At 39.9% G+C, this 23,359-nt stretch overlaps 1 protein-coding gene across 9 annotated transcripts in view; it reads left to right on the top strand.

Annotated features, from left to right (window-relative positions):
• LOC129812510 (leucine-rich repeat and fibronectin type-III domain-containing protein 2) overlaps positions 1-23,359 on the top strand; it is a 277,699-nt gene that overhangs the window by 23,932 nt on the left and 230,408 nt on the right. The window lies entirely within an intron of this gene.

Below are 23,359 nucleotides of genomic sequence, written 5' to 3'. Positions count from 1 at the left end.
AGTTACATTTCATTTTTAAGTCACATTTTCAAGTAAAACTTCTTCAGTGCTCTTGCATATCACTCCTCATCCTCAGCAATGCTGTTCACAGCCAAGGCATTCCAGAACTGATGTCCATCTTCTTGGACTCTTAAAGTCCTAATGCTTATTTAGATTGCATGGACGGACATTGACAGGAATAAAACCTAGTATTGACGTGGTTGTACAGTCCTAATGCATCCTCATATGGCAACTTTGATCCCCATAGATACTATAATTATCTAGGCCACAGGGATTGGTGGAAGTCATTTTGGCAAAACAGTTTTTTCCCACATTTATGTAATGATGGCACTGAAGCAGACACATTGAGCACACATTTGGCATGCCACAGCTTGTACTACTAATTACATACGCCACCAACAAAGGTGATGGATACAATTTGGGATTTTAACTTTACTGACCAGGACAGTTACGCAATATTGGAATATAAAAGAACACCAGAAACCCTGGACATGTGAGTTACAATTCAGTAACGTTATGGGGTGCATGTCCAAATGACTGTTAGCTGGCTAGAGATCGTGTGTGTGGTGTAACGTTACTGATTCACATAACCCATGGAATGTCAGAATAAAATTAGAGGGATTGTATTCATTCTAGGTATAATAGATTGAAGCTAGTATAAGTTGCTGATCGCCTCTAATGGGAGCAGGTAGCACAAATCTATTGCTTCATGCTAATGCTAGCTAGGTATGTTTTTACATTTCGGTAGGGGCGCGTCAGTTCTAGTTAGGTGGTTGTCACTGGCTAGAAATAGTGTGTGTGTGTTGTACTGATTCGAAGAAACCATCCAATGAAATTTTAGAATGTAATTCATTATAGGGCTAATAGATTGAGGATAGTATCAATAGCAGATCTCCTCTTATGGGAGCTGGTAGCATTGTTAGTCTATGCTCACTAGCTAGTTAGCTAGCTAGCTAATTAATTATGTTCTCAGATCTACTTATAACTAGTTCTTACCAGTTTCTGCGTTTAAGGTCAAGTTCAAGCATACTTTTCCCCAAGGAATGCTGTGCCATGATGCTGTGTCCCTAGATTAGCAATGTATATGTGTGTAGCTGTCAGTCAGTGTCCTACAGGTTTGATTGTATCACTATTAGAATAAAATGATATGATATCAAGCTAAAAGGCAGTAAGTTCAGTTTGTGCCATTTACCTTGGTTTCACAGTAACTTTTCGTAGTTACTGCTAATATGACCCCCGTTTTCAGCTTAAAAAGAGGGGTCGGGGGGGGGCACACAATGCAAATAGTCCAGGTAGCCATTTGATTAACTGTTCAGGACTGTTGAGAAGCCTTTTGTCCTAGACTTGGCACTCCGTTACCGCTTGCCATGCGGTAGTAGAGAGAACAATCTGTGACTGGGGTGGCTGGAGTCTAAAGACAACTTTTAGTGCATTCCTCTGACACCGCCTGGTGTAGAGGTCCTGGATTGCAAGAAGCTTAGCCCCAGTGATGTACTGGGCCGTACGCACTACTCTCTGTAGTGCCTTGCGGTCAGAGGCCGAACAATTGCCGTACCAGGCAGTGATGCAACCAGTCAGGATGCTCTCGATGTTGCAGCTGTAGAACCTTTTGAGGATCTCAGGACCCATGACAAATATTTTTAGTTTCCTGAGGGGGAATCGGCTTTGTCGTGCCCTCTTCACGACTGTCTTTGGACCATTCTAGTTTGCCGTTGATCTGGACACCAAGGAACTTGAAGCTCTCAACCTGCTCCACTACAGCCCCGTCGATGAGAATCGGAGGCGTGCTCGGTCCTCCTTTCCTGTAGTCCACAACAAATTTGATTGTCATGTTGACACATTCATTGTTCACCTTGTCACAACATGATAGACAGGGTGCATCCCAAATGGCACCTTGTTCCCTATATAGTGCACTACTTTTTACCAAAGCCATACGGGCCTTTGTGAAAAGTAGTGCTCTCTACCAAATCGAAAGTAGGCCTTTGCAAATATGATCAAATCAGCCATTTCTATGCAGTATTCTATTATACAGTGAACGGTGTGAAGTTAAATTGAATGTGTGTTGTATTGAGTAGCAGTGTGAATATCAGTGACAGGTTTTTGTGTGGCACATGCGCAAACAAGACAAACAGTATTTTTACTTAACTACTTTACATCACTGAATGATATAGAATATATTAACTTTTCTCGCTCTGCGCTCTGCTCCAATGTATCAAATGTACAAATGTGACAGCAGAAAACTCATCAGGGTCTGCATCCCCCCCAATCCCCCTTCGCCATCATGACTAAATTATACCGTTTTTAAAAAAATTGATGGAAGAATAGATGCACAGAAAGAGCAGATGGAGAGAAGCAGGTGAGTGATGGCTGGAAGGGGATGCAGCTGGTGGATTACAGCTGCCACGTAATATGTGCATGAAAGTGAAGTGGACGTTATTGGAATGGCGCTTACAAGAGTAGTTGCTGTTGCTTTTTTTAACAGAATTTATAAACACAATTGACTTTTGAAACATTTTATAACAGGCTGCAGCGGGTTCTATCGATCGGTAGGGCAGAACAATTTGGTAATATCATATGAAATGGTACTACTCTATTCCAAAATGTTGTTATTGTCATGCCCTGATCTGTTTCACCTGTTTGTGCTTGTCTCCACCCCCCTCCAGGTGTTGCCCATCTTCCCCATTATCCCCTGTGTACTTATACCTGTGTTTTCTGTTTGTCTGTTGCCCGTTTGTCTTGTTTGTCAAGCTTACCAGCGTTCGTCTTGTCAGCGCCTGGTTTTTCCCAGCCTCTTTATTTTCTCGCCCTCTTGGTTTTTACCCCGTCCTGTCTCTGTACCCGCCTGCCTGACCACTCTGCCTGCCTGACGACCGGTACCCTTTCTCCATCTCGGGATTATTGACCCCTGCCAGCCTTGACCTGTTTCTTGCCTGCCCCTTGGACTATTAAACCATTGCTTATTCAACGTGTCTGCATCTGGGTCTTACCTTGATTCCTGATAGTTATCATAAGTATGGTGACGTTTTGGTACCGCGATATTACCGCAGTACCGGTGATAGGGTGTCATTTGCGACGCCTGCCCTGGTGTGTAAAAAAACACAGGAAGTTGAGGCACTGATGTTTTATTCGTCACATGGTTGCTGCTCTGAGGAGAGCTGTCCTCCGTCCCCACTCCGCAGATTTACTCACACAAACTAGTTCAGGAAGGGTGTGTGTGGGGTTGGGGGGGGGGACTGTATGAATACGTATGTGTGTTTGAGCGTGTCTGCCTGCATGTGTGTGTTAGTGTATTAGCCGGGGGAGAACAGATGCTACGTTTGTTGTGTGCCCTCCATCTTGGAATGAAATGACAGGCTTGTCAGCAAAGAAGCGAGAGTTATTTTTATCCCCTTCACAAACCCAAAAGCCTCAAGGGTGATTGTACTTCAAAGTTCCATAAGTAGGTAGGTCGAGGGCTCAGTCTCTCAGCACAGGCAGCCTGTCACAACCATTACAGGCCATGCTTTCTCGTGATGTATAGGAACTCTTGCTGCTTTAAGCACATTTGATTTAATGTACCATAAGATCTATTAGGGATAGAGTAACAGAATCAATGCCAACTTTCCCAATATGAATCCACAAATTCACACAAACACCAAGGTTACATCTATAAGCTGACAAGCTATATATTTTTAAATAATGTATATGGCCTCGCATTTCCAATGTTTGGATTGTACATTTCTCAGAGATAAATAATAAATGCAGGCTAACTGTGATGCTGCTTTTTCATAGCTCTGTGTTTATAAATGTTGGTGCTCGATTTCACTAGTTTATCCTTCAGGGGCTATAAGAAGCAATGTTTAATCAGACTATAACTTTATTTAGTTTCTCAAAGGGAGAATGAAAGATGAGGTATTCACAAACAATAGAAAACATTTTGAGAGCCTATACAGCTGTCGGGAGGGTTGGTTTATTGGCAGCCTACTTTCTTCTCCCATTGCTGAGCTTAAGATAAAGCACGATCTGATCCTTATTAAATACAAAGTAAAATTGCAATATGCTTAAGTTAATTCAGAGCTGGAATTAGGTCACTTTTCTTGGTCAATAAAAGGGATCCCCTTGTCACTTATCGCTTTGAACCGAGCAACTGTTGATGTGTATAGTCAACGAAGCATATATTTACAATACTGGTCAAAAGTTTTAGAACACCAACTCATTCAATGGGTTTTCTTTAAAGTTTAAGAACTTTCAATGTTCCATATTGACTGGCCATGTCTTAAAGTAATAATAGACTGTTGTTTCTCTTTGCTTATTTGAGCTTTTCTTGCCATAATATGGACTTGGTATTTTACCAAATAGGGCTATCTTCTGTATACCACTCCTATCTTGTCACAACACAACTTACACATACATTCCACAAATAAATGTTTAAGAAGACACACCTGTTAATTGAAATGCATTCATGAAGGTGTTTGAGAGAATGCCAAGTGTGTGTGTGCAAAGCTGTCATGAAGGCAAAGGGTGGCTATTTGAAGAATCTCAAATATAAAACATATATTTTGGTTTGTTTAACACTTTTTTGGTTATTACATGATTCCATATGTGTTATTTCATAGTTTTGATGTTTTCACTATTATTCTACAATGTAGAAAATAGTACAAATAAAGAAAAACCCTTGAATGAGTAGGTGTTCTAAAACCTTTGACCGGTACTGTATATGCAGGGTCGTTTTACTGACAAAGGCTCAGGGCATAGAAGGGAAATTGCCTGAAAATGCATTCTCACATGAAAGCCCATCTCTGGTGACAGTGACTAAAAATACAAATAAGCAGTGCACTGGAGTGAGATGTCATTCACAAACTGTTAAAGCAAAAACAGAAAATTCTGTATAAGGAAAAAGGAGGCTGAGGGCACAGAATTTTAAAGAACATCAACTCATCAACTCACAGTATTACATACCTGGAACGTTGGATTTAACTCCAGAAACGTCAAATGACTCTGAGTCGGTCATAGGTTCCAGATGTTGGAGCAGCCTCGAGCAGTATTATAAGTAGCAGGGGGCAGCAGGATCAGGTGCATATTAGTGTCCAGTTTATTAACAATGAAAATGTGATCCCAAGTGTTGTTTGCATACGTATTATTTACATTATTTGCATAATACAGGAAGGTATTCACAACTCTGGGACTGTGTTGAGATTTCTATCACCTGACAAACGCACAAAACCATGTGAACACTTGAATGAACTCGGCTAGTGTGCATGCATCAAGTGTATGTATTTACATTGTTTGCACATGCTTCAGGTGATGAACAATCAAACTGTGAGAGCCACACAGAGACCCACTTATTGAAGCCAGTTGAATATTACTTTGTTTCTGATATTTTGTCAAACATTTCCAATGGCATACGGACAAACAAAGTGCACAATCGGTAAAGTAAATTAAAATAAATTTTATTCTGCGCACTAGTGAGCAAGCAATGGATTATGTCACGTTTTTACGAGCTCCTGCTGAAACTTATTTCATGTTTTCTTTGCACTTTCAACCCCAAAAAAACATGAAACAGCCTTTGAATTACTTTCTTGACTTTGCACACCTTTCATTTTTGTTTTGATTTGTAATTAGGTGGTAATGCCCAAGAAGCCAGTGTTTGGAGGATATATTGGCATGGGTATTAGATCCTCCCAACACCGGTTTCAAGGGCAGTATCACTTTTATACAATGGGTTGCCAACATATTCAAATAATGATTGACATATTTTCATAAAAAAAAATATTTTGGTGAATGTATTCATACTTTTTCATCGTTCCACAAGATATAGTTCCTGGTTGTTCGTTCTATTGTGTTGGTTGTTCTGTATCTATGGACTCGACCCAGTCGTTCGCTGTAAATGTTCCATTGCCATAATGGCTGGCAACGTTCTTATTCCTTGCTTGCTAGCTAGCCAACTACGGCTAAATTAGAGTCACATCCATTGGCGATCCATCATTCAAGGCAGGTGGGGCTAGGGGCCCACTTGTTTTGAGCCCCACCTGTTTAGCCTGCTTTGTATGTTATTTTTGGCAATAATACGGGTCACATATCAGTTTGCAAACAATGTAAAACATATATACACTGCTCAAAAAAATAAAGGGAACACTTAAACAACACAATGTAACTTCAAGTCAATCACATTCCAGTTGCACAACGGCATGTGAAATTTATTGTCAATCAGTGTTGCTTCCTAAGTGGACAGTTTGATTTCACAGAAGTGTGATTGACTTGGAGTTACATTGTGTTGTTTAGGTGTTCCCTTTATTTTTTTGAGCAGTGTATGTAATCTTTGAGTTAATAAAGCTGCATTCAAACTTGGTCTTTTTTTTGCTTTCTAGAGTAATGCAGTTCCAAAATGCAGGTGTTTCAGCCTAGCTCAGTGCTTTCTGTGGTGGTGGGGTAGCCAGCTGAAAATACCGAGCGTAGGGGTTGGTAATGTTCTCTAGTTGCGCTGTGATTGGCTCAGTGCAGTGTTCTATCACTCATGGGGACACTACGTCACCTCCAAATCTAAGGGTAGAGCTTGAAAATTCAAGCGCCTTGGGTGCTGCCATAGTGCCCATCCAAGAAGGCTCAAGGTCATTGGCCACAGATAAAATTACATCAAGTCATATTATATCTACAGTATCTTTGATTGGACTGATCATGTCAACATCATACTTTCAAAGTCGAATCAAGTTGACAAATCCATTTTAATCCTTGTCATATGAAGAGAAATTATAGATGAAATGTATCGGTGCTCATTGGCCATTTGACATAAACATTACACAACAATTTGGAAATCGCAAATTCAACAATCAAATCAAATGTATTTGTCACATACACATGGTTAGCAGATATTATTTTGAGTGCTGTGAAATGCTTGTGCTTCTAGTTCCGACCATGCAGTAATATAACCTAACAATTTCACAACAACTACCTTATATACACAAGTGTAAAGGAATGAATACGAATATGTACATACAAATATATGAATGAGTGATGCCCGAACGGCATAGGCAAGATGCAGTAGATGGTATAGAGTACAGTATATACATATGAGATGAGTAATGTAGGGTATGAAAACATTATATGAAGTGGGATTGTTTAGTGGCTAGTGATACATTACATCAAGATGGCAAGATGCAGTAGATGGTATAGAGTACAGTATATACATATGAGATGAGTAATGTAGGGTATGAAAACATTATATAAAGTGGCATTGATTAAAGTGGCTAGTGATACATTTTATTACATCAAGATGGCAAGATGCAGTAGATGGTATAGCGTACAGTATATACATATGAGATGAGTAATGTAGGGTATGTAAGCATTATCTAAAGTGGCTAGTGATAAATCGATTACATATATTTTTCCATTATTAGAGTGGCTAGAGTTGAGTCAGTATGTTGGCAGCAACAACTCAATGTTAGTGATGGCTGTTTAACAGTCTGATGGCCTTGAGATAGAAGCTGTTTTTCAGTCTCTCGGTCCCCACTTTGATGTACCTGTACTGACCTCGCCTTCTGGATGATAGCGGGGTGAACAGGCAGTGGCTCAGGTGGTTGTTGTCCCTGATTTTAAGAAATGTTTGATTAATATTATGATGTTTCTATTCCAAGAAAACGAAAAACCCTCTGGGTTTCTGTTAGGATGGAATGGAAAATATGTCACTGTACAACGTGGCGGTCGGGAGTAGGCTGCAGTGCTGGGCTATTTAGCTAAAGAATCGCTGTGTCGTGCGGGCACGCGGGAGACCGGGGTTCAATTCCCTGACGGGAGAAAGGAGTAGGCTGTCCTGGTAAATAAGAATTTGTTCTTAATAACTGATTCCAAATGTGTAATTTCATAGTTGTGATGTCTTCACTATTATTCTACAATGTAGAAAATAGTAAAAAAAAAATGGAATGAGTAGGTTTGTCCAAACTTATGAGGCCAGCAAGATGTTTTGGCTAGAGAAATTGACAATACTATAATGAAACAAATACATTGATCATCTCAGCAAGGTTTTACCCCGTGGTTTTGGAGCCAGGTGGAAGTGCAACCAAAATGTAGTTTAAATAACCATCTGCATTTTATGTGTTTTTTATAGTTATTTTATTAACGAAAGCATAAAGATGTTGATACTGAACTGCTGTTTTGAGTTAGAAATGTAACACTTCAAAGTACTTAAGCATCGAAAGCATTGCAGGTAGGGGGATGTTCACACCTACAGTAGCCGCGCTATAAAGAGTCTATTGTCCTGCTAGTCGGGCTACAAGTGTTTGAAAACCTGTTTTCAAAATTCCACAAGGTGTCCATCACTACTGTAAATGAAAACACAGCATCTTGTTTACATTCTTTATTGTAACCACAATGTCACAAATAATTTGTATCTACCTTTCCAATTACTTTTAGAGTTTGGGATTAATTTGATTAATATTATGGTGTTTATATTCCAAGAAATTAAAAACCCTTTGGGTTTCCGTTAGGATGTAAGGAAAATATGGCACTGTACAATGTGACTGTCAGGAGTAGGCTACACAGTACTGGGCTATTTAGCTAAAGAAACACCGAGTCGAACACCGATATTGTTCTTAACTGACTTGCCTAGTTAAATAAAGGCTACACTAAGAGCATAACATTTCTACACCATACTTTTAGTCTAACCATTACCCAAATGGAGATTCAGTCCAAAAAAATGTAATTGATTTATTAAGACAAGACCCGATGCTTGTCTCAGAGCAGCGCGGAACAGCGCTAAAATAGTTGTAGGCTATTGCTTCAAATCCTATTGCTTCAATATTCTCTTTCAAATAATAAAGAAACACAAAACTTTTAACAGCACATTACTCAAGAGTCATTAAAACTTCCGACTTCAACTGTACATTTAAACTCAGTTTTTCACAATTCCTGACATTTAATCCAAGTTAAAATTCCCTGATTTAGGTCAGTTCGGATCACCACTTTATTTTAAGAATGTGAAATGTTAGAATAATAGTTGAGAGAATGATTTCAGCTTTTATTTCTTTCATCACATTCCCAGTGGGTCAGAAGTTTATATACACTCAATTAGTATTTGGTAGCATTGCCTTTAAATTGTTTAACTTGGGTCAAACGTTTTGGGTAGCTTTCCACAAGCTTCCCACCAGTAAGTTGGGTGAATTTTGGCACATTCCTCCTGACAGAGCTAGTGTAACTGAGTCAGCTTTGTAGGTCTGCTTGCTCACGCACACTTTTTCAGTTCTGCCCACAAATTTTCTATAGGATTGAGGTCAGGGCTTTGTGATGGCCACTCCAATACCTTGACTTTGTTGTCCTTAAGCCATTTTGCCACAACTTTGGATGTATGCTTGGGGTCAGTGTCCATTTGGAAGACCCATTTGCGACCAAGCTTTAACTTTCTGACTGATTTCCCCCCTCATGATGCCATCTATTTTGTGAAGTGCACTAATCCCCTCCTGCAGCAAAGCATCCCCACAACATGATGCTGCCACCCCAGTGCTTCACGGTTGGGATGGTGTTCTCCAAAAAGTACAATCTTTTTCCCCATGTGCAGTTGCAAACCGTAGTCTGGCTTTTTTATTGTGGTTTTGGAGCAGTGGCTTCTTCCTTGCTGAGCTGCCTTTTGGGTTATGTTGAAATAGTACTCGTTATATTGTGTATATAGATACTTTTGTACCTGTTTCCTCCAGCATCTTCACAAAGTCCTTTGCTGTTGTTCTGGGATTGATTTGCACTTTTCGCACCAAAGTACTTTCATCTCTCGGAGACAGAACGCGTCTCCTTCCTGAGCTGTATGACGGCTGCGTGGTCCCAAGGTGTTTATACATGCATACCATTGTATGTACAGATGAACGTGGTACCTTCAAGCACTTCGAAATTGCTCCCAAGGATGAACCAGACTGATTTCTTTTAATTTTCCCATTATGTCAAGCAAAGAGACACTGAGTTTGAAGGTTGGCCTTGAAATACATTCACAGGTACACCTCCAATTGACTTAAATGATGTCAATTAGCCCATCATTAGCTGCTAAAGCCATGATATCATTTTCTGGAATTTTCCAAGCTGTTTAAATGCACAGTCAATTTAGTGTATGTACAATTGTTGACAATTGTTGAATTGTGATACAGTGAATTATAAGTGAAATAATCTGTCTGTAAACAATTGTTGGAAAAATGACTTGTGTCATGCACACAAAGTAGATGTCCTAACCGACTTGCCAAAACTATAGTTTGTTAACAAGAAATTTGTGGAGTGGTTTAAAAACAAGTTTTAAATACTCCTACCTAAGTGTATGTAAACTTCCGACTTCAACTGTATACTGAGATCATGTGACAGATCATGTGACACTTAGATTGTGCACAGGTACACTTTATTTAATTAATTATGTGACTTCTGAAGGTAATTGGTTGCACCTGATCTTATTTAGGGGCTTCATAGCAAAGCAAAGGGTGAGTACATATGCACACACCACTTTTCCTTATTTAAAAAAGTGTAATTAAATTTAAGCTAGTTATTTTTTTTCATTTCACCAAGTTGGACTATTTTGTGTATGTCCATTATATGAAATCCAAATAAAAATATTTTTTATATTACATGTTGTAATACGAAAAAAATATGAAAAAGACAAGGGGATGAATACTTTTGCAAGGCACTGTACTTATGATTGTTATTTTTCAGTTTTTTTAATTTAAATTGTTATTAAATCTGTGTTTGCTATGTGATTATAGGGTATTGTGTGTAGATGAGAAAAATAAAACAATCTAATCCATTTTAGAAAAACGCTGTAACGTAACCAAATGTGGAAAAAGTCAAGGAGTCTGAATACTTTCCAAATGCACAGTATATATAGAAAGAGGAGGAAGGGAAGCGCTACTAAGGTACACTATAGTATATTTTGGTAGATAGAAGGTGCTCTTTGGTAAAAGGTGTAAATTGGTCATCAAAAAGAAAGGAGGACCAAGGCACTCTTCATATAATTCATTACAATGCCTTTATTAGTATGGCATGTTCAATAGAAACAAAGTTGTTTAAAAACCGACGCGTTTCGGCTGCATGGCCTTCGTCAGGGAGTACAGAAAAAGGAGAATACAATGGCTTACAAACAAGGCTTACAGAGACTTGCAACACCTTATGGAGAAAGATACTAAACTTGACCTCAATTCTATCACCTTGTCTGATTATTGGAGGAAAGGCCTAATCCCCAGAGGACTCGGTATTATGAAGTTTCCAGCTAATGGAGCACAAGGTAAAACTTAATTTAAAGATAAATGGGAGGCTATTCTCAACAAGTGTTCTTTTGACCTAATGCTACTTCTAATAGAAGATTCTAAAAAGGACAGACAAGTAGTCCAAACAGAAATTGAAGAAGTTAAAAGGAAAATTTCAGAACACAGTGACATTTCTAACAAAGCACAATGTGATGAGATCTTGAAAGAGAAAGTAGACACATTCACTCTGACATTGAAGCAAGACAAGCTAAGAAAATTTAGAAGAGATTAAGTAGATTATAGAGATGGCAAGGTCTTTGCCTGGAGAAGACCAACACGCAAGAATTCAGAATCACATCTGCAGAGAAGGAAGCATAGATCTGTTTCTTTCAACTTTACAAGCAGTGACGATGAAGATCACCCCAGACGCTCAGAGGCCAGCTCCTCCCAAGATTTTTTAGATCAGGAAGAGGAGTCACGCAGGTTCCTCAACAAGAGGGAGAGGACGCGGAAGCATACAACATGGAGGGGGGAGGAAGAAATCAAGACAATCCAACCACACGGAGCAGGACCAGAACAAGGCTGTGATCAACATTTCTGGAGAACCCCTTTCTGATGACGGTGTTAACGGGCTTGTCTAAAGGACTGTCCTTTGCCCCCACATACTCAACTAATGAATTTAATACAAAGATTGACCTATTTCGTTTCTACAGGAATCTACATCTGAAGGCCTGGTACAAGCAAAACATCTCTCCAAATACAGACGCCAGTGTCTCAGGTCAGGCAGTTTCTGTGCCCTCAAAAACACCTTTTAAGCCCAAATCCACTTTTTGTCCCATAGTCCAGAATGCCACACTAAATATATTTGCCAAGAAAGTTAATTTTGATGTGGAGAATCTGTTTAAGGGTAAAATTGATTCCAACAAAACACAACGTAATCTTTCTAAGACAGAGAGGGATGCAGTTGAATCATTGTCCAAAGATGAACAGATTGTAATTAAAAAAGCAGACAAAGGTGGTGCTACAGTAGTGTGGAGTAAAGACAAATATGTGACAGAAGCCTACCGTCAATTAGACAATGACGAATTCTACCAATTTCTTACCTTCAACCCTACAGAGGACCTAAAAACTGAATTGAAAGGGATCCTCACAGAAGCTAAGGAAAATGGTTACATTTCAGACAATGAGTTCAAATTTCTTTTCAATGGCAGTCCACGTATGGCTTCTTTTTACCTTCTTCCAAAAATCCACAGAAATCTTGAAAACCCCCCAGGCAGACCAGTCATTAGTGGTAATGAAAGTCTGACAGAACCCATCTCTAAGTACATTGATTACTTTATTAAGCCTTTTCTGATGTCACTTCCAGCCTATCTTCAAGATACCACAGATGTGTTGAACAAAATTAAGGAATTGAAGAATATAGGTACAGCTTCCTTTTTAGTCACCATGGATGTGGAGTCTCCATACACCACCATTGAGCATCAACATGGTTTGGCAGCGATGCACCATTTCTTGAGTTCCCGGCCTGAAACTGAGGTGCCTCCTACAGAATTCATTGTATCACTGACTGAATGGACTCTTAATCATAACATCTTTATCTTCCAGGACCGTATTTTTAAACAGGTCAAAGGATGTGCCATGGGAGCTTGCTACAGCCCTTCCTACGCTGGTTTGTACTTGGGTAAATGGGAAAATTACTTCATTTTGGATCCTTCTAATAACCATTTCTTTGACCGGATTATATGGTGGGGACGCTATATTGATGATGTTTGCCTGTTTTGGTCCGGCTCAGAAGATGAACTTATTTCCTTCCACCAATACCTTAACAGCATTAACCCTAACATCAAACTAACTATGGAATACAGCAAGGATAACATTCATTTTTTGGACCTCGACATTAGTAAAAATGACAAAGGTTGTTTGCACACATCAATCTTTAGGAAGCCTACAGATGGGAATACCATTCTGAGGGCAGACAGCTTTCACCCCAAAAGGCTAAAAGAGAATATTCCATATGGCCAATTCCAAAGAGTCCGCAGAATTTGCGATCAGGAAACAGACTACAGTGTCAAATCTGCTGAATTGGAGAATTTTTGGATCGGGTCTACAGCGTTCAGGTCCGGAAAGATGCAGGTATAAGGGCTGGATTACTTGACAGAGAGAACTTGTTACGAAGAGGAGTGCCTCGTGATACATCAGAGAGAGTGTATTTTGTTACAAAATACAGCACTGAAGCTGAGAACATTAAAATAATCGGGGAATCATCCAAAGTGATACACTACTACGCCAAGTCTTTCCTGAACCACCAGTCATAAGTTTTAAGAGATGTCCTACCCTAAATGACAAATTTGTCCACAGTTATCTTCCGGGTGACTCTGAAAAAACTTGGCTTGACCACAAACCCAAGGGCTCTTTTAAATGTAACCAGTGCAACCATTGCAGTAATATTGCACAGAAAAAGTATTTTGTTGACACAGCTTCTAAAATGGAGTATTACCTCAAGCATTTTATTAACTGCAAAACCACTCATGTCATCTATAGATTAGAATGTCCACAGTGCAAGGTGTTCTACATTGGACGGACAAAGAGACGCCTTCAAGATCGCTTGGCGGAACACAAGTACGCCATACGGGTAGGCAATGAAGACTACCCCATGGCAAGGCACTACAAGTTCTTACACCATGGCAACCCTGCCTCCCTACAAGCTATGGGTATTGATCATATTCCGGCATCTATTAGAAAAGGGGACCGTCTTAAAACAGTTAAACCAAAGGGAAAGTTTTTGGATTTACAAACTACAGGCCACTAAGTACCCTGGTTTAAATGAAGATATGGATTTACAAACTACAGGCCACTAAGTACCCTGGTTTAAATGAAGATATGGATTTCTCACCCTTCCTGTAGGGTTGTGATAGGTCCATTTGCTGTCATCTAGTGGACATTTTGCTCAATTGCCCTCAGCTATGTTTGGACTGTTGTTCATGTTTTGCTGTGGTCTAGTGTACTGTGGAATATATTGCTTTCTTGTTCTGGACACTTCTCCCAGTCATGGTTAGGGTTGGAACTGCCTCTCTGGGTGTTCTGATGCTTCTAGCTTGGAGTTGTATGCTCATGATAACATAGCTACAGTATTTAACCTTTTCATGTGTATATTATTGCTTACTAGGTGTGTCCAATTTGGTAACCACTCCCTCTTCTAATTAGGGCTAATTGGAAAAGCCTTTCAAAAGAGGACATTGTATTCTCCTTTTTCTGTACTCCCTGACGAAGGCCATGCAGCCGGAACGCGTCGGTTTTTAAACAACTTTGTTTCTATTGAACATGCCATACAAATAAAGGCATTTTAATTAATTATATGAAGAGTGCCTTGGTCCTCCTTTCTTTTTGATGCACAGTATATATATTTATATTCTACTGTATTTTAGGCAATGCCGCTCCGACATTGCTCCTCGTAGTATGTATATATTTCTTAATTCCATTCTTTTACTTTTAGATTTGTGTATTGTTTTGAATTGTTAGAAAGTACTGCACTGTTGGAACTAGGAACACAAGCATTTCACTACACCCGCAATAACATCTGCTCAATATGTGTATGTGACCCAAAAAAATTGATTTGATTAGATTTTTTTTTACAATATCTTTATATATTACCTACTGCTGATGAGCCCTTGAACAAGACACTTTACCCTTAAGTGCCTATGAGCTGCTCCCAGCCTTTGATGTGTTGGTCACAGTGACATAATATTTGTACAAATAACCAATAAAGCAAGTATGGTAAAATGGCCAGACTGTCTATGGTAGCTTTGCGTGTAATGTATCAATTCCCAAAGTGGCTGCATGGTTCTAAAAGTTTCCATTAAGGTTGCACTATTGGTTATCGATGACAATGTGGAAGACATAAATGCTGTTTTACACAGGGTCAATGAAAATCTGTGTTTTGTCCCCCAAAAAGCTATATCCCCACTCTGAAAAAGGAATTTATGACTTTTACTTACCTTCAAACTTTGGAATTAGAGACCAGATTCCGCTCATTCAGCATATCTTTACAAAGCTGTCCAGTCATTGGCCTTGACATCTGCATTTAAGTACAGAAATAAAGAAATGTTAGAAACATAGCTAGCTAGCTAGTTAAACTAACTTGGCTACATCAAAATTAAGGCTAACTAACGTTAGCAAGCTTACATGATTTGCATCCATCCTCCTCAACTTCACAAGCTGCCACTGTCAGAAACCATTGAAAACCAATACAGTAATGCTAGCTAACTCAACCAATTACCATGAAAGCATGAAATAAGCCTGCCAAATAGCTTGGTTAAATTAACCCAGATGGAGAATAAGTAAAATCTGGCTAAACAGTGTCCGAGACAGTCCAGAAGAAGTGTCAGACTTAGCTTGCTACTTTTAGCTAGCTACCGTTACAGACACTGACATAGTTAACTAGCTAGCAACCCAAACGTAGACAAAAACATACATTTACCTATATTCTGCTACAATACTTCAGTAAGCTAGCATTGTGAGCAAGATTGCAAGGCTAATGCTAGCTAGCTAAAGTTACAGCAGCCAGAGATATTAGCACATAAAATGCCTAGCTAGCTACCTAATCATGATAGGACAACCTATTTAACCTGAATGACCATCAAATTCGTAACATTTGTTACTTACGGTTTTCAGTCAGCCAAAACACCCTTAGTCTATTGAAATAACGTTAGCCGTTTTCCACTCGTCAGTCACACTAGAACTAGAATAATGTATTCTGGTGGACTTTACGCACTGGTGGCGGGAGAATTAACTCACTGGCTAGGTAAAATATCTATAGCCCATCCTTAATAACCCAGCACCAACAACCTAACATTTCCGTATTTACAGCCTGCAACCCAGCAATTGGGTAATCCAAACAAACCACTTTTTTATGTGTAACATGCAAGAAGCCTTGACCTGTCTGGTGCACACATATTTCTCTGTCCTCAGTTTAATTGAAGGCCTTTTTCTGTAGTTTTGCCTTGTAACTGATTGCTTCTAGAAAGAGAGAAGGAACAACACATGATCAAGATGAGCTAGCTACTAGTTTAAAGCAACGAAAGATCGAATTGTTAGGAGTGAGTGCAAAATATTACCAGGGTGTTGATGCATCCTCCTCCCAATACAGCCTCATGCAACACCACGGGTAGTAGGAGGGTATCCATCTGCAAAAGTGACATTTTGCTTTGATCAACTCATATTGTTGCTAGCTAGCTAGCTACCTACCTTAGCTGTTGTGCTAGCTAACATGCTACTGAACTGTGACACTTGAATATTGGCATGCATATTGGTATTAAAAGACAGCAATGTATTCACTTAAAAATATAAGTGTTTAGGCAAATCATTAGTTCGCTAGCGACTTATCAGTGCAATTGTGCAAAAATATGACAGCTAACATTGGCTAGCCAGTTATGTGACCGACCGGTCTTATGTAGCAAAATTTGAAATTGTGTTTTTTACATTGGATAAAAGTAGAGACTCAGAGCTAGAAAATGGTATATGATACACTACAGTTGAGGAAAAGTCATTCTGTTTTGAAAGCTGATAAACTTGTACCCCCACTTTTGCGAAAATGACCCTTGAATGTTTTGGTACACATACTGGAGAGCTCATCTTTGTCTTCACCTGTCACGCCTGCTCCCGCTTCCCCTCGCTAGCTAACGTTAAGTTGGCTGGCTAGCCAGTTCAAATATTGACAATATCATATAGCTGACAACGTCTTAACTTTAGCTAATTTGTATTCATTATTACAGGAAAATAAACCCACAACATGATGATTATTTTTTATTTATTTATTTTATTTTACCGTTATTTTACCAGGTAAGTTGACTGAGAACACGTTCTCATTTGCAGCAACGACCTGGGGAATAGTTACAGGGGAGAGGAGGGGGATGAATGAGACAATTGTAAACTGGGGATTATTAGGTGACCATGATGGTTTGAGGGCCAGATTGGAAATTTAGCCAGGACACCGGGGTTAACACCCCTACTCTTACGATAATGACCTCAGAGTTAATGGCAAGCTAATTACAGAAAATAGCCTACGATTGTGAGTGTCACAACATAAAAGCAGGGCATTCTACCGGAGTATTTTAGAACTTAGACTGTCTTGTTGACCTAACGTTGTATCTTAATTTGACTTTGGTGCAGGTCATGTTGTTCTTCACGTTACCCTCTCTGGTAAACACATACTATATCAAAAAAAATCTAAGATAATTTGTCACATGCACAGGATACAGAAGGTGTAAACGGTACAGTGAAAAGGTTACTTGCATAGTGGAGTCTTTTGTTTAGAAATGTAGCTAGCTAGTGTAAGAAATTGTATTAGATATTGGTAACTTGTTTTAACAACTTCTCAACATTACCTATAAGTTGACACAACATACACACCCCCTCTTTCTCTTGGACATATGCTGGACACATAGGACATATACACGGCACCCACAATTCCCCTCCCCCATGAAAATCACACAGACACACCCAACCCATGGTTGGACCTCAGGACAAAGAACTCTCAGGAACCAATGGAACGTGGACACCAGGCCTGATCAGGACTACCCAAGACCCAGATCGACCAACCGGAAGGCCGGACTCGCAGATCTACCTACTTTGCTTGTTGACTATATAGTACTGAACATTTCTGGAAACTGCCTCTTTCCCGGACGATTCACTAGGAGTCAGACTGAAAGAGCCTTGCTGCAAGATTTTACTAAGATATCTTTACATGTAATTAAACTGCCTTATTATAAAATTATCCACCTCGTCCTATTGTCTCCTCTTGTTCTCCTGTCAACAGTAAACGTTTTACTAACAGACTTGGAAGCAGAGGATGGTCAAAACATATTTGTATACGGCCCAATAGAAAATCCATCGGACAGGAGACGAGAGGGAGAAATTTATCCAGAGGAGAGGTGACCTTTTCGAGGGAGAATCGCGATTCAACCCACACAGGAAACTGATCAAAGAGCTCGAAACTAAAGAGGTGAGCAGATACCCGTTTAACCAAAATCTGTATATTGTATTATAGCCAATATCTAAATTCAAAGATCAGGAGTACTGTGGTGAGTGTGAATTGTTGCTAAATTTATGTGGAATTGTTTAGAATTTAAGGCATTGTGTACAGATATCTAAGTATTAATAGGTTAAAGACTTATTCACATAGTCTGGCACTACGCGGTATGCTGATCGAGTAGGTGTACAGTGAAGAATAAGCTTTATAACGATTCACATAGTCGGGCCATATTTGACAGTCGATCAGGTAGGGGTTACCGTGAAGAATCCATAATTAAAAGATGGGATCCAAATAGCCGGGCAGTAGTTAGATTTGGCAAATCAGCTAGGTGTTACCGTGACGACCCATAAAAAAAAAAAAAAAAAAAAATATATATATATATAACGATTCACACAGTCGGGCCATATTTGACAGTCGATCAGATAGGGGTACCGTGAAGAATCCATACGTTTTCAAATAGTCGTGCAGTAGCTATACTTAGCTAGGTGTTACGTGAGAAATCTAATGTGAATTCAAATAGTCGTGCAGTAGCTATACTTAGCTAGGTGTTACGTGAGAATTCTAATATTGCATGTGTAAGTTGTTGTAATTATATGTGTAAGTTGTGTTGTCGCAATGTGGGGGATTGAACGTTCCACGAGACCAATTGCTACTAACTAGCCATATGCTAGTTGAGGCTGTGCTAAAGTGACCGCCGTGTCGATGTGTATATATTGCTGTGAAGCAACTATTTTCTGCTGATGAGTTGACCGGATTTTTCCCTCTCCTGCTGTTGATAAATCCCTAAGGGTGAGAATCAATTTGAAAATTATTATAGAAGCGCGTGAATTACTAGTATATTGTCCCTAAAGGAAATTTCTGAAATGTTTTGGCAAAGTATTTAATTAATCGGAAAAAGTTCAAATTAAATCGGAAAAGTTAATAGAAATAATATCTTTCGAATTATATATCATATAATTGCCATTCCAATTATATCAGGAGCGCCTGAATTACTAGTATATTGTCCCCAAAGGAAACTTCTGAAATATTTTGCCAAAGTATTTAATTAATTAAATTAGCGAAAAGCAATAATGTTGTTTTTTTATTAAAAGTACCTAAAACTGTCATTCCAATTATAACAGGAGCGCGTGAATATATTCGTATATTGTTTCAAAGAGAATATAGCTGATATATTGTTGGAAAACGAAAATAATCCATCGAATACACGGCAATAAAATCCTTTGTCCACACGAGTCGGACACGAGACTGAGGGAAGAGAGGGGAAGAAAAATACATCGCTGGTTTCGATCAGTGACGGGCTAAAGTATACAAAGATAATAATAGACCCAGACATAGCTTAACGACAAAATGACCACGACTATCGTCCCCAAACACAAATTCAACGAATATTTAGATCAGAGAATAAAAGACAGAGCAGGCGGGAAATTACACTACAAACCCGTTAAAAAGATTTGGGAGGAAGTAAGGGATAGGATGGACTCAAACAGGTTTTCTTAGTGGAGTCGCCCCATCAAAAGGGCAACTCCTCATTATGGAGAAAGAATTGGAGGAAGCAGTGAAGCAAGGGATAGAATGTGAAGTTGATAAGAATAAGAGTCACTTATAAAAAAAAAAGAAAAAAAGAAGGGACAAAGCAAAGGGAAAAGGCACAGGCTGAGATGAGAATAGGTTTATGGGCAATTGAGGAAATTAGGAAAGCTCTCCCTTACCGGAAACCTGATACGATGGGAGTGGTCACTGGAGCACCAACTGACACCAAAGAGGGCAGGCCCAATAATAATGATGGCCCACCTACCACCACAGCAACCCCATCGGCCCCCACCCATCTATACCCAGAACTGCCACAGGGAGAGAAAAAAGCACCACCTCCCTATTTTCAAAATCCATTCACTCAGCAATCACCTCCCCCCTTCCAGGGCATGTCTGACGAATATGCTCCATGGCCCTGAAGCTGCTCACCACTAACCTACACTCATCATTGACCTGGACTACTGAAGCATCAAAGGCTTTTGCACTCTTGAAAACAGATCTCTAAGTGGCAGTAGCCTTAACAGCACCTGACTAAAAAAAAAAACAAGTTCCATCTGGATGTTTCTGAAAAGGAGGGATTTACATCATCCATCCTTTTCCAGAACCTAGAGGGGGAGAGAAGAGTGTTGAGGTATCACTCCTCCAAACTGGACTACATTGAAGCAGGACAAACCACATGCTCCAGGTATGTGGCTGCAGTGGCAAAAGCTATTGGAAAAACAGCCCACATGATAATGTGCCATCCATTGGAAATCCACACCCACCATGGGGTTGCAGCATATCTGATGAGCAAAGAATTCACGTTCAGCGCTGAAAGGAAAACGAAAATCCAGAATAAATGCACACAATCACACATCACATTTGTCAACACTGACAAAAACATGGCAGACGCACTCAATGCTGAAGGTCTACCCCACTCCTGTGCAGAAAGAGCTGCACAGGAACTGAAACGGAGACCTGACCTGGGGAATGAACCACTCACCAACACACACAGATATGGGGAAAGACAATGTGACTAATGGAAAAAGGTACCTGTTAGTTATGGTAGACAGGTTCTCTAAATGGGTTGAGGCAATACCAACAGCAGGGGAGGATGCAAAATAGGTCATTAAGTGGCTGCAAACCAAACTCATGTGTGTTGTTTAATGACAAACGCTCCATGTACCAATAGGGTCGGATGTGTAAATGTCAACTGATTAATGTGTATTGTGTAATGACAAACGCTCCATGTACCAATAGGGTCGGATGTGTAAATGTCAACTGATTAATGGATGTTGTTTAATGATGGGGTTAGTGTACAGGCCACAATCTCATAAGTCTCGTGGAACGCGCCAATCAAATGTATGTGCAGGTTTGAAGTTGATTTGGGTTGAAGTCCTGCCCCTGGCGTTGCTGGCCATGATAGCCTCTCCAGGTGCAGGCACCCATCTCTCTCCTCATGAGACAATGGCTGGAGGAGTCATGCTTGGTCCACCAAGGAAGGGAGGTCATATGCCCGCCCTTGATGTACAACAAATTGTAATGTTTGATAATTGACGGAACATTCTGCAGCTCTCTCCACACAGATTCATAAGGTCCAACGGGGAAGCAGAAGGGAGATCTGGCACACGGAAGTTAAAATTGGTGACTGGGTGGGGTTAATGTCCACAAGAGAAAGTGGCTAGAACCCAGGTGGAATGGACAGTACGAAGTGAGGGAGGTTACTTCACACTCAGTCCAGGTCAAAGGTAAATCAGGCGCACCTTGGCACCACCTCACACATTGCACTCCAGCCCCAATCCCTTCTAGAACACTGACAGAAGTCAGAGCTGATTTAAACAGCTTAAATTCGATTCCAAATGAAGACATTCCTGACACAGGTGATGCGGTATCAAACTCCGCCTCCCCTGATAAAGGAACCTCGCCCAGTTAGAGGGATATTTCTCCCTCCCTGGGCAAGGCTAAGGATATCTGGCCCCTTATTTGACATTTGGGGTGTCCCTGGGCACTTTCACATGGTTAATAGAATAAACTATAACCGGATCCCCATGGATGTATGTCACGGACACTCTAGTCTAACTAGGTAATAATAGATTAAAAAATTAAAAAAAAATCAAAAATTTAGAAAACAATAGTTAAAATAAGAAACTAATATGGCTCAAATTGAGAAGGTTGAATGAGAGTGGGTGGAGAGCTATGCAGAGAATGGACAGAAGATGGCAGTATTGTAGCACCCAAATGGTCTCCCAGCCGACTGGTTGAATGCTGGTGACATAATTTTGTTTTTTGGAGTAAACATTAAGGTTAAGGGTTTCCGTGTACCCAGAGATAAGATATCTTAAAAGAATACACTCATATGGGAATAGGAGTTTTACTTTCTGAGTTTTATTTAGGCAAGGGACTTTGAGAAGATAAAGGGTTCTTTTGGTATGTTTAGATATGGAACACGAATGTAGGTGTAACATTTTGACCTGTTTTCTGTTTCCATTGCATTTTCCGGCGACTTGATCACTCGCGGGGAAATGTGGTGAGAATAATGAGATTGTGTCATTTGGGATACTAGTTTTGTGGTAAATTGATTATAATAGAGTTTATAACTCTTGACCATAAGGTAAGCATTTGTATTGGCCATTAGAAGATAGAGATAGGTTAATTAAGGTTATGTTAGGACTTTAAAGATTGACACTATAAGACCTGTTGTTATTTTTAAATCCATGCAGATAAAGTCAAAACAGTGAAACACTTAGTTAATATTGTAAAGGAACACATAGAAAAAGGCTGGGTCTACCCCGCACTGTTCAGACCTTGAAGGTTTGAGAGCAGAGTGGGGAGGGTGGACCAGGAAATGAGCAAGGTAGGCTGTGAAATAAGATAGGAGAAAGGGGTTAACATATATAAGCAGCACAGATACATTTCAAAGTAGATAAGCCACTTGACAGAGAATTGGAAAAGAATAGATATGAATGTACGCCCAAGGGAGAATTGGATATGCGGGGAATAAAAGGGACGTTCCTAGAATATGATGTACTAAGTTATTATTTAGAGTAGGTAAGGTTGATACCTGGCCAGAGCCAGGTATCAAACGAAGGAGGGTACATTGTGGACTAGGAAAGGATGGGGCCTATTGGATAATAAACTTATTTAAAATTAAACATTTATAGCTAAAAAATTAGGCATAGAAGTTAAATATATAATCAGAAAGAACAAATGAGGAACTGTTTGCTAACCAGACCTGTATGTCCAAGAGTTTATACATTGCAGGTGAATTAAGGGAGAAGGTGAATCACTCGACCTGGGGGCATATCGCACTTGGAGGGTGAGACACACTGACACTGCCGAATGATCACAGAGTTAAGGAGAAGAACTGTTGCTAATAAAGCTCAGGGGTCAACTCCTTAATGAAGAATTCCCTGACCCCGACCTTTCCTCACTGTGTTCGTTCATAGAAGTGAAAGTGTTGCTTGATCTCTGGCTGATGATGTGTTCTCTGGGAGAGGGTGGGGTTTTACAGGACTGCTTGTAGTCCTGAGCTGTCTGATCAGGATACGATGGGGATGATACCATCGCAGTACTGCCGGAACCACCACCAGTTCCAACGGACCAGGGTTCAGCCGGCCTCCTCCACCACTTCAAGACCAAG

The sequence above is a fragment of the Salvelinus fontinalis genome, chromosome 16, assembly GCF_029448725.1.
Source record: "Salvelinus fontinalis isolate EN_2023a chromosome 16, ASM2944872v1, whole genome shotgun sequence".
In the NCBI taxonomy this organism is placed as follows: domain Eukaryota; kingdom Metazoa; phylum Chordata; class Actinopteri; order Salmoniformes; family Salmonidae; genus Salvelinus; species Salvelinus fontinalis.
The sequence above is the reverse complement of the archived record's forward strand: the minus strand, read 5'-3'. Positions and strand labels throughout refer to the sequence as shown.